This window comes from Elephantulus edwardii, unplaced genomic scaffold, assembly GCF_000299155.1.
Source record: "Elephantulus edwardii isolate Elephantulus edwardi_28Jun2011 unplaced genomic scaffold, EleEdw1.0 scaffold00085, whole genome shotgun sequence".
Taxonomy (NCBI): domain Eukaryota; kingdom Metazoa; phylum Chordata; class Mammalia; order Macroscelidea; family Macroscelididae; genus Elephantulus; species Elephantulus edwardii.
In genome coordinates, this window is record NW_006399835.1 from 13,698,362 (window position 1) to 13,714,834 (window position 16,473).

The 16,473-nt window shown below is 38.7% G+C and overlaps 1 pseudogene; it reads right to left on the reverse strand.

The window, feature by feature from the left end:
• Positions 1-11,008: 11,008 nt before the first annotated feature.
• Positions 11,009-11,530, reverse strand: LOC102854428 (annotated as a pseudogene).
• Positions 11,531-16,473: the final 4,943 nt, after the last annotated feature.

A 16,473-nucleotide genomic window follows, 5' to 3' on the forward strand; every position in this document is an offset into this window, starting at 1 on the left:
TAGCAAAGGTTAGAAGGATCTTAGCTGAAAACAAAGAGTACCAGAGAAATATCTGTGTTTCATTGACTATGCAAAGGCATTTGACTGTGTGGATCACAAAAAGTTGTGGCTAACCTTGAAAGGAATGGGAATCACAGAAAACTTGATCGTCCTCAGGTGAAATCTATACTTCGACCAGGAGGCAGTCATCGGAACAGAAGGGAACACTGCATGGTTCAAAATCAGGAAAGGTTTATGCCATGGATGCTTCCTATCTCCACACCTTTTCAATTTATATGTGGAATAGACCATCTGGGAGGCTGGACTTTAGGTGGAGGAATGTGGCATCAGGATTGGAGAAAGACGTCTTAGTAACCTGCACTAATCAACTAACCTGAATCAACCTTGCATGCTGAAACTGAGGAAGATCTGAGGTATTTGCTGCAGAAGATCAAGGACTGCAGCCTTCACTGTGGATTGAAGCTCAACATCAAGAAGACTAAGATTCTCACTGCTGGACCAATTGGCAACATCATGACAAATGGAAAAGAGATTGAGACTGTTAATAGCTTCAGCTTGCTTGGCTCTACAAACTACACTCTTGGTACCAGTAGACAGGAAATCAGAAGACAAATTGCCTTGGGAAAATCTTTTGTCTGGGACTTCTTCAGAGTATTGAGGAGTAACGATGTCAGTCTAGAGACTAAGGCGCACTTGATACAAGCTGTGGTCTTCACAATTACTTTCTGTGTATTAGATAGCTGGACAATGGCTAAGGATGACAGAAGAAGAATAGATGCCATAGAGTTGTGGTGCTGGAGAAGAGTATTGAACATATCATGGACTGCTAACAGAACAAACAGGTTCAGCCTGGAGAGGGTGAAACCAAGTTGGTCCTACGAGTTAAGGATTTTGAAACTCTGTCTCACGTACTTTGGTGTGTCACCAGGAGGAACCAGCCAGTCTTTGGAGAAGGACATCATGTTTGGAAGGGTGGAAGGGCAATGCAAGAAAGGAAGACTAGGTGAGTTAGATTGACTCAGAGACTGGGGTAAGGGGGGTGGAGGGGTCGATGTGTCAGAAACAATGAAATTGGCTCAAGTTAGAATAGAGTACAGAGCATGTGTTTCCATGGGTCATACTTGACTCAATGACACCTAATATCAACAACAAGCTTTGGCAAAGAGTTACAAAGTATTAAGGAGAAAGAAAGTCTCTTCAACAAATGGTACTGACAAAACTGGGTTTTCATTTTCAAACATGAAGCAAGATCTATATGCCACATCGATTCCTAAATAAACTCAAGATGGAGCAAAACCAAAATATAAATATAAAATACAAAGTTCATCTGAGAAAAAATAGTAGTCAACTTAGAAACTCTATGGTATAAATTCTCTATTAATCATAACCAAAAGATAGACCAAATCAATTAGGCCTTCTAAAGCTAAATTATTTTATATATCAAAAGAGTTTTGCAAAAGAATGAAAAGAGAACTCACAGATTTCAGGAAAATATTTGACCACAACTTATTAGACAAAGGATTAACTTCTAAAATGTATAATAAATGTCAACAACTAAACAACACAAAAGCCAATTTTAAAATGTCCAATAAACATATGAGGAAAAGCTGTAAATCATAAGCCATTAGAAAAGTTCAAAAGTGAACAATAAGATACCACCTCAGTACAGCAGTAATAGCTCACTTGATTCATTGCTCTCAAATTATAATTAACTCATACCTGATCTTCCAAGTGGTTTTCAGAGGCTTTAAAATACACAGGAGGCAAGAGAGCTCTGGTGGCCCAGTGGTAAGGAGCTGCAACTACAATCCCAGAGGCGCACGGTTCGAATCTACCAGATGCTCTGCTGGGGAAGGAGGGACAATCTCCTCCTGTACCAGTCAGATCTGATTTGACGGTATACTCACACAAAAATAATAAAATAAAAAAATTTTAAAAATGCACAGGAGGAGATTATCCATAATCCTCTCAAAAATTAACTAATGCATTCAAACTTTCAGAAAGGTGCTGCTGCTGGATTAGCAGTGAAACGTCTAACGACTACACCATTAGACTCCATCCAGCAATAATTTTAAAATTCCTCATTGCCTTCAAATAGGTTCTTATAGCGGACCCTCCTGTAGGTTTTCAGATGCTTAAGAAGCAATTGAAAATATCATAGCTTGTATCAGGTGTCTTTAAAATGAAATCCTGGCTCTTATCCCTTAAGAGAGGTTCAACATGTCTTTTAATTTCTTGACTGCTGGTCCCCTGAGTATTGGTTGTAGATTTAAATAACATTAATATTCCATGGTCTGGGGGAAAAAACCAAACTTAGAGGAAGTACAGCCAGGGTGGTACTTGCTTCTTAGAGGCAAGGATAGTAACACTTCCTCTCACATACTTTGGGCACATTTTCGGGAGAGTTAGTCCTCAAGCTTAGGTAATGGAGTGTTAGCAAAAGAGAAGAAGATCCTCAGTGAGATAGACTTACAATAATGGCCTCTAAAAAAATAATAATGTCCTCTAGAATATCAGAGATTGTGAGGATGACACAGGATTGAGTACAGGAAAGGGTAAGGTTCATAAGGTTTCTATGAGACATAGTCAACTCAATGGTTCCTAACATCAAGAATATATATATTGAGATACATTTCCACAATAAGATATGGTTTTAGTGTAAAAGATTTCTTCTATAATTCTAGTAAAATTCTTCATTTAATCAGAAGGAAAAAAGTTCCTTGACAGATATGTACATACATATATCTATTTCTGACTCTGTATGTCTTTATCACTTCGTCCTGGTCTAGACAACTTAGTAAAGCAATTTAGTCACTAAATTAGCCTCCCCAGAAAGGAATCTCCTCCTCGCAGCCATTATTCTTTCTGAATAATGATCTGTATGAAAGGAGTAGGGAATTTCTATTTTTCAAAGGCAGGCTTCTATCTTGACCATTCTTGGCATGATGTTTTACTCTTTTCCTAAAAAGCAACACTAGGCCAAGCATGTTACTGTGCTCTCCAGGTTGGCCAGCCTGGCCGTAATGGGTTTGGAAAGATTCAAACCTAATTCTAGTTCAACCTTCTGAATTCCCTTTATGATTGCAATGGATGGACACAGTCCTAGATCATAAGGGTAATGAACACTTGGTTGAGTACGTTGCTCACTGACTTCTTGCCCAGTACGAAGCATGCAGGCAAAGTGGGGTACACAGTGGGTCTAAGTGACAAAAATGCACTTTAATCTCTTGCACCTGACACTTCTGGAAGAAAAGTTTGTGAGTGGATAGGCAGTGACAAGATAGAGGCTGGCGTGGACTCACTGATTCTGTGGAGTTAAGCGAAGACACCTCTTCTGCACTCGAGAAAAAGGCATCTAGGTCCTTGGAGGTATGTGGCGGGGTGGGGTGGGGGACTAATACTCTGCCTTCAGAACTACCCCTGGAAAAAGGCCTTTGCGCAACTCTTTCCACGTGTTGCCAAGTACTTTATATTGAATCGACAGCTGTATCACCTTCTGTGACTCGAATCAGGATAACCATTCTCCTTCACCTACCTACGAAGTCTATAGAAGCAGCAAAAGATGGTCTCTGCTCTTCCCACACAAGACACCAGTCAAGGTATTTGCAAGTCTCTTGCTTCCTGTCCTGTTATTCCATGAGGTAAGAAGATGCCATTTTGCTAATGTCACGGACAAACAGGGGAGTGTGGACTAACCTCAACTGTTTTAAAGTTACTCGACAACCTTAAGGCTCACCAGTTAGCCAACAGGCCACAGTGAAAAACACCTTAGCCAGTGCCCTTGTCTCACCCTGCTGTGGAGCCCCAGAGGGATCTCAACAATCACAGATTATATTCTGTTTGCCAAGGGGACTATGTGCAACCCTAGAACTTATGTCTTGAAGGTAAACAAAATACTACTTACCGCTCTCCCCAAATTTTTTTAAAAGGGTAGAATTACTACTTTATCGTCATTTATAATCAGATGGCAATCAGGCATATAATATTCATACTTGATCTTTCTTTTTTTGTAGGAAAAAAGGGGAAAAAAGTTTTAAACAGCTTGCAGCTGGTTGTTTTCAATAAATACGATTAGTTCAGTTCACTAACAGTAGCTTCAAGCTTTTCCTCAGCGCTAGAAAATTCACCCATCTTTTTTTGTCCTTCTTTATAAAACTGAAATTTTGGCATGCGTTTGACTTCACCCCCTGAAGCAACATCCTGACAGTCATCCACATCAACTTTGAGGAACACCACATTGCCCACATTGCCATACTTTTTCAGATAGGAAATGATTAAAAGGCTTGATCATTTTGCAAGGCCCACATCATGCAGCTGAGAAGCCCACTACTGCGAGTTTTTCTCCAGCACCATTCAGGCTTGCCATAAAATCTTCCTTTAGTAGAAAATTTAAAAAATAGAAATGATTCTTTTAAAAAAAGAAAATCGTCTACGGCCATACCACCCTGAACGCGCCCGATCTCGGCTGATCTCGGAAGCTAAGCAGGGTCGGGCCTGGTTAGTACTTGGATAGGAGACCGCCTGGGAATACCGGGTGCTGTAGGCTAAAAATAAAATAAAATAAAATAAAAATAAAAAAAGAAAATCTTCCTTGCTGTTGTGTCTCCTTCACCATTTGGGCCGTTAGGGTCTGACGAGTGACCGTAAGACAAGAAGAAATGGACCCAAACACCAAACAGAGCTTTCTCCCCAAATCTTGTTGGCTTACACTTTAAGAAAGTGAATAAGAGACCTACCAGAAGATGATTATATTCTCAAATTACTGGGGAGAGCTTTCAAAAATAACACTCTATCTTGGTTACTTGGGGAAACTTCGCACGAGTAACTGATTCTAGACGCATTGCTTACGGACACCCTTCAGGCAGTCTTCCTTTAAACCTTCCTTTGTTCAATACTTCCATTGTTATTTAAAACTTCAGAATTGTCAAAAAGCTTTCACCGTTGGCATTTAGCCTTACAGTGCTTCCATAAAATGGGGGAATTGGGAGATTAAGTGGTTTGCCCAAGTTTTTATAGTTGGTTAGTGGCAGAGATGTTAATGGTGGTGTTAGTAGCCATCAAGTTGACTCTAATCATGGTCCCAGTCCTTATTAGTCAAATTAATCAGAGTAGTTGATAGAGTGATATACCAGAAGGATGTTGATTTGTGTATTATCTGCTATGCAAAGGTATTTGACTGTGTGGATCACAGCGAGAACCCTTGATTGTGTCATGTGAAACCTATATCTAGACCAAGAAGCTGTTGTCTGCATGGAGCAAGTGAACAGTGTATAGTTCAAAATCAAGAAAGGAGTGTGTCAGGGATGCATCCTGTCTCCATACCTTTTTAATCTGTCAAGAGGCTTTTACTTTATAAATAACAATGTGGCATCAAGATTAGAAGACAACTCATTAACAATCTGCATTATGGAGATGACACAATCTGCTTGCTGAAACTGAGAACTTGAAATGTTTGCTGCAGAAGATCAAGGACTGAGTGCAGCCTTCAATATGGATTGTATCTCAACATCAAGAGAACAAAAATCGCAATCCCAGAGGAACACGGTTCGAATCCACCAGATGCTCTGCTGGACAAGGAGGCGCAATATCCTCCTGTACCAGTCAGATCTGATTTGACGGTACACGCACACAAAATAATAATAAAAAAAATTTAAAAAAAAAGAAAACAAAAATCCTCACCTCTGGGCCAGTAAGCAGCATCATAACAGATGGAGAAAAATATTGAAGTTGTAACGATTTCGTCTTACTCAGATCCACAATCAACACCCTTGGCACCAGCAGTCAATAAATCAAAAGATGAATTACACAGGGAAAATCTACTCTCAGGGACCTCTCCAGGGTGCTAAAGAGCAGTGATGTCAATCTAGAGACTAAAGTCCACCTGATCCAGGCCATGGTCTTCTCAATTGCTTCTTGTGCATCTAAGAGAGAAAAATTACTAAGGATGACAGAAAGAATCAATGCCTTTGAGTTGTTGTACTAGAGCAAAGTATTGAACATAACATGAATTGCTAAGAGAACAAACAGGTCTGTTCTGCGGAAAATGAAACCAGGTTGCTTCTAGGAGACAAGGATTTTGAAACTGTCTCACGTGCTTTGGACCTGTTATCAGAAGCAGCCAGTCCTTAGAGAAGAACATCATGCTTGGAAGGGTGGAATGTCAGTGCAAGAGAGAAAGACTCCAGATGATACGATTTGACACAATGACTGTAGCAGTTGGGATCAGGTGAATCAAAGACAATTGGCCCAGTATAGTGTAAGGTTCAGAGCCATTGTTCATAGGGTCACAGTGATTCGATGGCACAGAGCAACAAGAAGGTCATGAGTCACTACATGGGCAAGCACCAACTGGCTCTCATCTTGTCACCTTGTAGGAGTTTGGAAAAGTGACACAAATGCAGATACTCCTGCTAACATTGTTTTTCTAAATAATGAGCTTCCCTCTGTGTCTGACCAAGAAATATCATGTCCTCTCCCATGCACTGTCTCTGAAAATCCACTGGTGGGTTTGCCATGGGTCAGTTCCAACTTGATAGTACAACACCCTGATCATGTTGCCCTTTCCTGTAATTATGTCCATCCTGCTTATAAGGTTAAGCACTCCCATCATCAATCTCCTATTTTGCCAGCTGTCTCTACGGTGGCAGTGTCTTCTGTCATCAGTCATAGCCTTCAGCAGATGGCCCTCACTTACTTTTCAAAGGGAGTGTCCTGCTGTTCTAGTGCACTAGTAATTCTGACCTTAATATAAAGGGTATGAAACTCAGGGCTTAAATCTGTTCTTTATTTCTTATAGAATAAGAAATATAATTTTACATAGCCCGTGGATCAAAATAAGCAATGACAATAAGCACCAGAAAATGTTTTAGCCAAATAATGTATAAAAGTTTCTGGGGTGCAAGTAAAGCAGTGCTTGGAAAGAAATTGACGGTTTTAGAGAAATATTACAAAATAAAAGCTAAAAATCAGTAAGGAACACATCCATCTCAAGAACTCCCCATCGAAAGAATATGGAAACAGTCCAAATGTCCAACTACAATCAAATGGATTGAGAAAATATAGTACATTCACAAAATGGGATACTACACAGGAGCAATGATTTAAAAAATCACAACCTAACTTCTGAGGGATGGGGGAGCCTTATGCCAAGTGAACTAACTCAGTCCCATAAGGACAAATACTTTTTAAGGCCATTACTGTAGAAATAGAAATATAATTAGTTAAACATGTACGAGGATCCAAGGTGGGCAGGGTAGGAGCAGAGGCATGAGGATGGACAGGGAATAATCGTAGGGCCAGGCAATTTGATTGGTAGAGGGAGGGGAGGGGTAGGTAAAAAAAAAACTGGGAAAGATCTGTGTAAAAAAAAGAATGTATATGGTGAAGCCCCTCTCTACAGCCCTCCCCACACTGATAATATAGCTGCCATGAGTTTGCCAAAAAAAGAAAGAAAAAAATATGGAAAAAAAAGAAAAGAAAAAAAATTTTTTAAATGAAAAAATGTATATGAACTTTGCAAGTAAACCAGTATAAAATAAAAATTTTGTTAAAAATACACACAACAAATTAAGGCAAAAAAAATAGAAAAGAACAAAATAAAAATAAGAGCAGAAAATCAATGCATAAAGAATAAATTGGAGATATCATGAAATCTGCAAAAACCAAAGACTAATTTGACAAAATCCAACACCCCTTCCTGTAAAGACATTCAGCAAAATTGAAATAGAAGGGAATTTCCTCAACCGAGTGGAAAGTTTATATGCAAAACCAAGAGTCAGCATCATTCTCAATGGAGAAAGACTAAAAGAATCCTTCCTTGTGAACTAGGATCAGACAAGGATGCTCACTGTCTGCACTTCTATTCAATATTGTATTGGAAAATGCTTGCTAGCACAATACAACAAGAAAAGGAAATAAAAGGCATCCATATCAGTGAAGAGATGGTAAAATATCACTCTATGCAGATGATATGATAATATACACAGAATACTCTAAAGACTAAAAAAAAAACTATTAGTAGGCCAGTTTAGAGAGTAGCATGATATAAGATCAATATTCAAAAATCAGTAGGATTCGTCTACAGTAACAAAGAGAACACAGAGAAGGAAACCAAGAAAGCAATACCATTTACAATAACCAACCACAGATTGAGATACTTGGGATTGAACCTAACTAGACATACAAAAAAGCCTATACAAAGAAAACTATACAACATTTCTGCAAGACACAATAAAAGACCTAAAGAAAAGGAAAAATTTGCCCTGCTCATGGATAGGAAGACTCAATATTGTGAAAATGACAATCCTACAAAAAAACAATCTACATGTTCAATGCAATCCCAATACAGATACCAAATTCATTTTCAAGGAGATCAAAAGGCAAGAGATCCTGAAACAGTACAAACAGTAGTGAAAAACAAAAATGGAAGTGGGAGACATAACACTCCTTGGCCTCAAAATTTACTACACATTAGTAGTAAAACAAAACAGCATGGTACTGGTACAACAACAGGCACATGAACCAATGGAACAGAATTGAGAACCCAGAAATACACCCAGCTATCTACGGTTAACTGATATTCGACTAGGTGATCAAATCTATCAAATGGGGACATTACAACAAATAGGATCCACATCTCACACCATACACAAAAATCAACTCAAGGTGGATCGGAGACCTGGGAGTAAAGCCCAGTACCATAAAGTTCATAAGAGACAAACTGGGATCAAGCTTAGAAACTTAGTCTACGGTATAAAGAGACTGCCAAATACAACTAGCAATTCACAATCTGAAGAGGATAAAATTGATAAATAGTACCTTCTAAAGATTAAATCCTGTGTGTATCAAAAACATTTTCTAATAGGTGAAAAGAAAACCTACTGACTGGGAACAAACATTTGGCAATACCATCTCAGACAAGAGTCTCATAACGAAAGTTTATAGAATACTCCTGGGCCTCCACAAGAAAAAGACTGATAACCCAATTACAAAATGGTCAAAAGACATGGAAAGAATTTTCACAGAGGAAGATACTTGAATGGCCAACAGACACATGAAGAAATGCTCAAAATCACTGGCAAAAAGAGAGATGCAAATCAATACCAAAATGTAGTACCATCTCACTCCAGTAGCAGTGATAAAGTTTAACAGGAGTGACTATCTACATATGTAAAATTTATCAAATTTTGAAGTTTATTTTATTCCAATTATAGATATTTCAATAAAGCTGTTTTTAAAGTTATTTGTATAAAATAATTATATTAAAAATCATTATTATATATAACATTTTATCCCACAGATATTATTTGTTAAGGAAAGAATCCTACATGGAACTTGGTCAAATACCAGTAGTATTTTTCATATTCTTGAAATGCAAATTACTTTCTAGTAAAGTTTATGAAATTTTTACTTTCAGCATTTCATCTCAGCATCACAAATGTGGAGAATAAAATTTTAAAACATGTTCTAATATAAGGCTTGGAAGCAAGAGTGGCATCACTTCTGAAATAGCATGCCTCCGTAAAATCTATGAACTTGAAGAAATGATGAAAGTTATACAAGTGTTCCAGTTTTTCGTTCATAGGGTTGCTATGAGTTGTCTATGACTTGATGGCATGTAAACAAAAACCACCAACAATAAAATGACATAAAGTCACTTATTTTCACTAGTATTTTTCTATGGCACTATATTTTAAAGAGGAAAAAAAGGACAAACTAGAGGAATTTCAAATGAAGGCATTTTGAGTGGTGGGGGCAGTGTGGCTGGAACCTGTAAGGAATGATGCATGGCACAGAGATGTTCGTATGAGGAAATGCCATGGGTCTCGAGAGCCTATGGGATGAGGGGAAGGAAGGCATGAGAACTCTCCTCATTGAACTATAGTGGCATCGTTTAGAAACACTGGACTGTGGCTGTGCTGTAGCAAGAGGTAAACACAAAGACCAAGCTCCGTAATAAATGGAACTTTTCCAGGCAGACATTTTCAGCTTGATCGTGAGAAAGTACCTTTTAATTTGGGCAGAAGGATATTATGGCAAGATAACAATTTCAACTTTCAGAACCTAGCAATGAAATAGACTGTCTCCTTAAAAGACTGGAGCACATCTAGCAGGTAAATTGCCGAGGAAGCTCTGCCTCAAGTTTGGACTAGATTGCCTTGATTGTTAAAAGGTCTCTCCTAAAGTTAAGGCTCTATGGTTTCATTTCTCTCATTAACACTAATATTTCACTTTTCTTCTTGTTTCTTCCTGCCCTCTTCTGGGAATAAATTACTTCACTTGTCATTATCTCACTTTATTTGCAAGTGGAGAAGTGAGATATATAGCCATTTGTTTATAAGAATCTAGTGAACAGCCTTAAAATACTCATAACCACAAATGATGGATGTATTTCAGAGGTGAGAAGAGAGATTTCTGAGAGAGTATTGGCTGACTTCTTAGTTGTGTTAAACATTCATTACCAGTACAAAAATTATTATTATTTCTTCTTTTTTTTTTTAAATGTTGAGTGTTTTATTAGATTGCTTACTTTGCTGCAAGGCTGATGCTTCATTGCAAAAAAATAAAACAAGCAAAGGCAGTATACGGCAAAATTAAGACGGTATTGTTCTTTAGCTGACAGTGGACAGCTAACAAAAATTTATCATTTCTAGTGGAAAGTTTGCTAGGTATTCTGACCCAAATCCAGGTACAGATGTCAGCAGTAGGTACTAATGATATAAGACTTAAGATATCAATGTTATCCTTGAACCCGTAATTTGTAGAACTATTCTTACCACACGTAAATGAATAAATTCTGGATATTATAACTATAAAATCACAGGGTAATGTGAGAAAAGTGTATATTGGATTTATTTATACTCATTATAAAGTTACTTTCTTCCAGCAACATGTCATTTCTGTTTTCCACTATGTTTTGCTAAAAGCTGCTTTAATTCGACCCCTACTAATTTAGGACAGCTATGCTGCCGTAAGTTGTTTTAGACTACTTCTTTCGGTGGTTTTGTTTTCACTCTTCAATGGATTTTATTTATTTTTCATAGGCTTCTTCACTCATTAGTTCATCAAGTTCTAAAGGATTACTCAGTGTCAGCTTGATCAGGCAACCATCTTCATAGCAAGACTTATTAACAAGTCCTGGGTTTTCGGAAAGAGCTTCATTAATCTTGGTCATTTCTCCTGATAAAGGAAAATAAAGTTCACTAGTAGCTTTCACACTTCCCAGAGCACCAAACTCATCTTGTTTGTTCACCTTTGTCCCAACTTCAGGAAGACTACAGTAAACAACATCTCCCAAAGCTTCCTGTGGAAAATTGCTGATTCCCACTGTTCCAACACCATTTTCTGTCGTCACCCATTCATGTTTGTCTGTGAACTTATGCACTGCGGGCAGAGCTCGGCCTCTGCGCAGCGTGCGCAAAGCGCCTGGCCCGGGTCCCCAGCGCCGCGCTCAGCAGGGCGCTAGGGGCGCCAAGAGCGCGCACAGGTTGCAGACCGACGCCCGCACACTCCGCGCGGCTCGCAGCGCCATGTTCATGTTCGCATGGTGCGGGGATCCCGGCGCAGGACTCCAGGTCAGCGGCTGGCGGAAGGGGAGTGGTGGGGCTGTCCGGACGGGAGCCATGCGCAGCGCGGGGCCAAAAATTATTATTATTTCTTAATGACTAACCGGTGCCCATCCCAACAGGAAAGCCTGAACAATTAACTAATATGTCTGTTAGTGAATTATGAAATTAACTAATATGTCTATTAGTAAACACAATAGTCATTATGAAAATTCAACTGGTACGCATTTACCCCAGTGAACTGGAAGGCACTGAGATTGTTAATACCTTCAGTTTGCTTGGCTCTACAATCAACACCCTTGGAACCAGCAGCCAGGAAATCGAAAGATGAATTGTATTGGGAAAGTTGGCTGTCAAGGACCTCTCAAACGTACTGATGAGCAACGATGTCAGTCTGGAGACTAAGATGTGCCTGATCCAGGCCATGGTCTTCACAATTATGTGCTATGCGTCAGAAAGCTGGACAATGACTAGGGATTTGATAACTAGAGAACTGATAACTTTGAGTTATGGTGCTGGAGAAGAGTATTGAACATACCATGGACTGCTAGGAGTACAAACAGGTTTGTCCTAAAGAGGGTGAAACCAGATTGCTTCTTGGAGGCAAGGATTCTGAATCTCCATCAGACACACTCTGGGCATGTTTCAAAGAGGGACCAGTTCTTGGAAAGGGATGTCATGCTTGGGAGGGTGGTGGTACAGTGCAAGAGAGGAAGAACCTCAATGAGATGAATTGATTCAGTGACTGGGGTAATGGGGAAAAGTGTGTTAGAGACAATAATGTTGGCTCAGCATAGAGCAGGGTTCACAGCTGTTGTACATAGGGTCGATATGAGTTGCAAATGACTCAACAACACATAACAATAACAACAATGAAAATGTATGTTATGAAGAGATACTCAGTTCATAAAACACTCAGGAAGGAGGAAAGGAGATATGAAAAGTTTGAAAATATTTTAAAACCAATTTCAAATTTTTATGAAATCCAGCTTTCCTAGAGTCATAAATTAGACTGGATGAGCTCCCAAAACAATTGCCCTGAGATTATCTTTACATTTTCAAATTTAGACACCAAATAACCCCTTATCTTCTTAAAAATCAAAGAATAGTTTAGATTAATTAGTAAAATACGCTAAAATACCACTTTCCAGGTATTTTTTTTCTGTCCCTAGGGGATCTTCATCTATGTGGCGTCCTTATCTATGTGGGTTTAAGTTGATAAAAACAACTTGGAAGATAGGAAATTTAGGGAACAGAGTTTTGCTAATGTTGTTGTTGTTAGGTGCCATGTACAACTCATAAAGACCCTATGAACAGATGACTTGAACCCTTCCCTATCCTGTGTCACCTCAACATCTCTGACACAGTACAGTCCATTGCTGAAGTCACTCTGTCAATCATCTCATTGAGAATCTTCGTCTCTTTAGGTGACCCTCCACTTTTGCAAGCATGATGTCACTTTCCAGGGAATAGCCTCCCCTAGTTACATGTTCAAAGTATGGAAGAAGAAGTCTAATGAGGAGGAACAATTCAGAGAAGATGACAGTTGTACAACTGTAAGTATTGATCAGTGTCGCTGGATTGTACATGTAGAAATTATTGAATTTGTGAGTTCTGCTATCTGTATGCACACTAATAATAATATAAAAAAAAATAATTTTTGAACATTTTAAAACGAAGTCCATAGAGTTTCTGGTCCCATGATGAAAATTTTTATTCATTCTGGAAATAATGAGGAGTCTATACCCAACAAAGTCTCTAAACTAGATAATGATACAAACTATTTTTTCCTTAATAAATTATCTCTCAGGAAGTGATGTGTAGAGAGCAAAATGGCATAGAGAAAAATTAATAGTTAGAAGACAAGGCATGTGGATGTTGAAATTAAATCAATAATAAATGAAAAATAGTAGTATTAATTCATTTTGAGAGTTGCCAAAAATTATTTTAAACTGGAAGCTTAAATCATTTCACAAATGTTACCCTAAGTCCCTGAAACCCCTCTTAATACTTTCAAACCTTTCCCTCCCACATTATCCTGGCCCACACTCTTCTCATTAACTATTATCTTAAAAGGATAAAGAAACTTCACTTACAGAATTTCTCTTGGGGGATAATATATTGTGTGAATATGGAAAAGAAGTCTTTTAGTAAACCACTTGATACATTTGAAAAGTAAGGAGGACTCAAAGTGCTTATTGCAGAAGACCAAAGACTACAGCCTTCAATACGGATTACAGCTCAACATTAGGAAAAGAAAAATTCTCACCACTGGGCCAATAGGCAACATCATGATAGAGAAAAGATTGAAACTATTAATGACTTCATTTTACTTTGATCCACCATCAACATAGTTGGAACCAACAGTCAGGAGATCAGGAGACATATTGCATTGGAAAAGTCTTCTTATTGTAGTCAGGGCCTTCTCCAAATTAAAAGTATACAGTCAAGGACTTCTCCAAATTGAGAAGTAATGGTGTCAGTTTTAAGACTAAGGCAATGGCCTTCCTAATCATTTGCTATGCATCTGAGTGCTAGACAATTAATAAGAATGATGTTAAAAGAATTGATGCCTTTGAGTTGTGGTGTTGAAAAGAGTACTGAATATCCTATGAACTGCCAAAAGAACAAACAGATATGCCTTGAAGAAAGCGCAGCCAGAGTGTTCCTTATGACAGAGGAGACAAAGCTTCACTTCAAATACTTTGGGCATGTTGTTAGGAAAAACTATTGCTTGGGAAGGTGGAGGGTTGATGAAAGAGAGGAAGACCCTAAACCAGATGGCTTGACATAATGCAATGAAGATAGTGAAGATGGCACAAGATAGGACAGGTTCATATCTATTGTTCAAGATGTTACTATGAGTCATACTTGATCTGATGGCATCTGGGTGTCAGAACCCTTGAAAATTGGCTTTTCTAGCTGTTCTCATTGAGAGGCATGGTCTCCAGCTACCTTAACTTCAGAGACATGGTTTTGCAAATCATCAAGAGCTGTGGGACCAATATAAGAGAAAGTACTTTCCATATTGTGTGTGACAGTGAAGATACCATGAAAGATGGCAGTGAGAGGGGTAAAAAGACTTTGGCACTGCAGTGAAGAGACTGTAGCAAGATATAAACAGAGGAACCCTGGAGTTAGAGCCAGAGTTAAAGGCTTTGCTCACTGGAAGGTTGAATGAAAAACTGACATAACTATTCTGAGATAAAATTTGCCAGCCAATTAAGGAAACTAGAGACTTCTTGCATGTGGGCTACTGAACTGATCCTAGACTTCTATTAATTGAGGAATCATGTCCTTCTGTTAATCTGGCTTTGGACTGCTGAACTAAAAACCTGGAATTGCACTGTGTGATATTCTTTGCCTCATCCACTCCCAAAACTATTTCCCTAATAAACCCCATAACAGTGAGTAAAGTTTGTGAATCAAGTTGCAACAAATATTGGACACACTATTAGTAGAAATAGGTGCAGGAGCCTGTGAGTTGGCATGTCTGACCATGTAATTATTTGTATAGTAAAATGGCATTTTCTGCAGAAGTCAAGGACTGTAACCTTCAATATGGGTTGAAGCTCAACATCAAGAAAACAAAGATTCTCACCACTGGACCAATTAGCAGCATCATGATAGATAGTGAAGTAATTGAGATATTTAACAGCTTCTGTTTGCTTGGATCGACAGTCAATACTCTTGATACCAGCACCCAGGAAATCAAAAGACGAATTGCATTGAGAAAGTCCACTGTCAGAGACCTCTCAAGAGTACTAAAGAGCAATGATGTCAGTCTGGGGACTAAGGTGCACCTGATCCAGGTAATAATCTTTGCAATTACTTTGCAATGCATCAGAAATCTAGACATGAATAAGAATAACAGAAGAAGAATTGATGTCTTTTAGTTGTGGTTCTGGGGAGAGTAAACATTTCTGGCTAAAGTGGGTGAAACCAGGCTACTCCTTGGAGGTAAGGATTTTGAAGCTCCATTTGACATACTTTGGCATCTTGCAAGAAGGGGCCAGTCCTTGGAGAAGGGCATTATGCTTGGACAGGGTGGAGGGACAGGACAAGAGAGAAAGACCCTGAATAAGATGGATTGAGTCAGTGACTGGGGTAATGGGAGGCAGGTGTGTCAGAGACAATGAAATTGGCTTAAGATAGAGCAGAGTTCAGAGCTCTTATACATACAGTCACTATGAGTCAGAGTCAAACTCGATGGCACATAACAACAACAATGGGTCTATATGTGAAACAAATCATTCAGGATACTGGTCTGTATGAAAAGGAATATGGCATCAGTTTTAGAGGAAGACTCATCAACAATCTGCATTATGTAGATGATACAACCTTATTTGTCAAAACTGAGGATGACCTGAGGCATTTGCTACAGAAGGTCAAGGACTGCAGTCTTCAATATGGATTGTAGTTAAACATCAAGAAAACAAAGATTCTCACCACTGGGCCAACTGGCACCATCATGATAGATGGAGAAGAGCTTGAGATTGTTAACAAATTTATCTTGCTTGATTCAAAAATCAACACTCTTGGTTCCAGCAGTCAGGAAACAAAAAGATCAATTCCATTAGGAAAATCTTCTGTTAAAGGCCTTTCCAAGAATGCTAAACAGCAACATTAGTCTAGAGACTAAGGTGCACCTGATTCAGGCCATGGTCTTTGCAGTTATTTGCTATGCATCAGAGAACTGGACAACAAAAAAGGATGTCAGAAAAAGAATTGATGTCTTTGAGTTGTGGTGCTGGAGAAGAGCATTAAACATACTATGGACCACCCAGTGAACCAACAGATCTGTCCTGGAGAAAGTGAAACTAGATTGCTCCTTGAATTAATGATTTTGAAGCTTCATTTCATGGACTTTGGGAATTTGCCAGGAGGGAGTAGTCATTGGAGAAGAGCA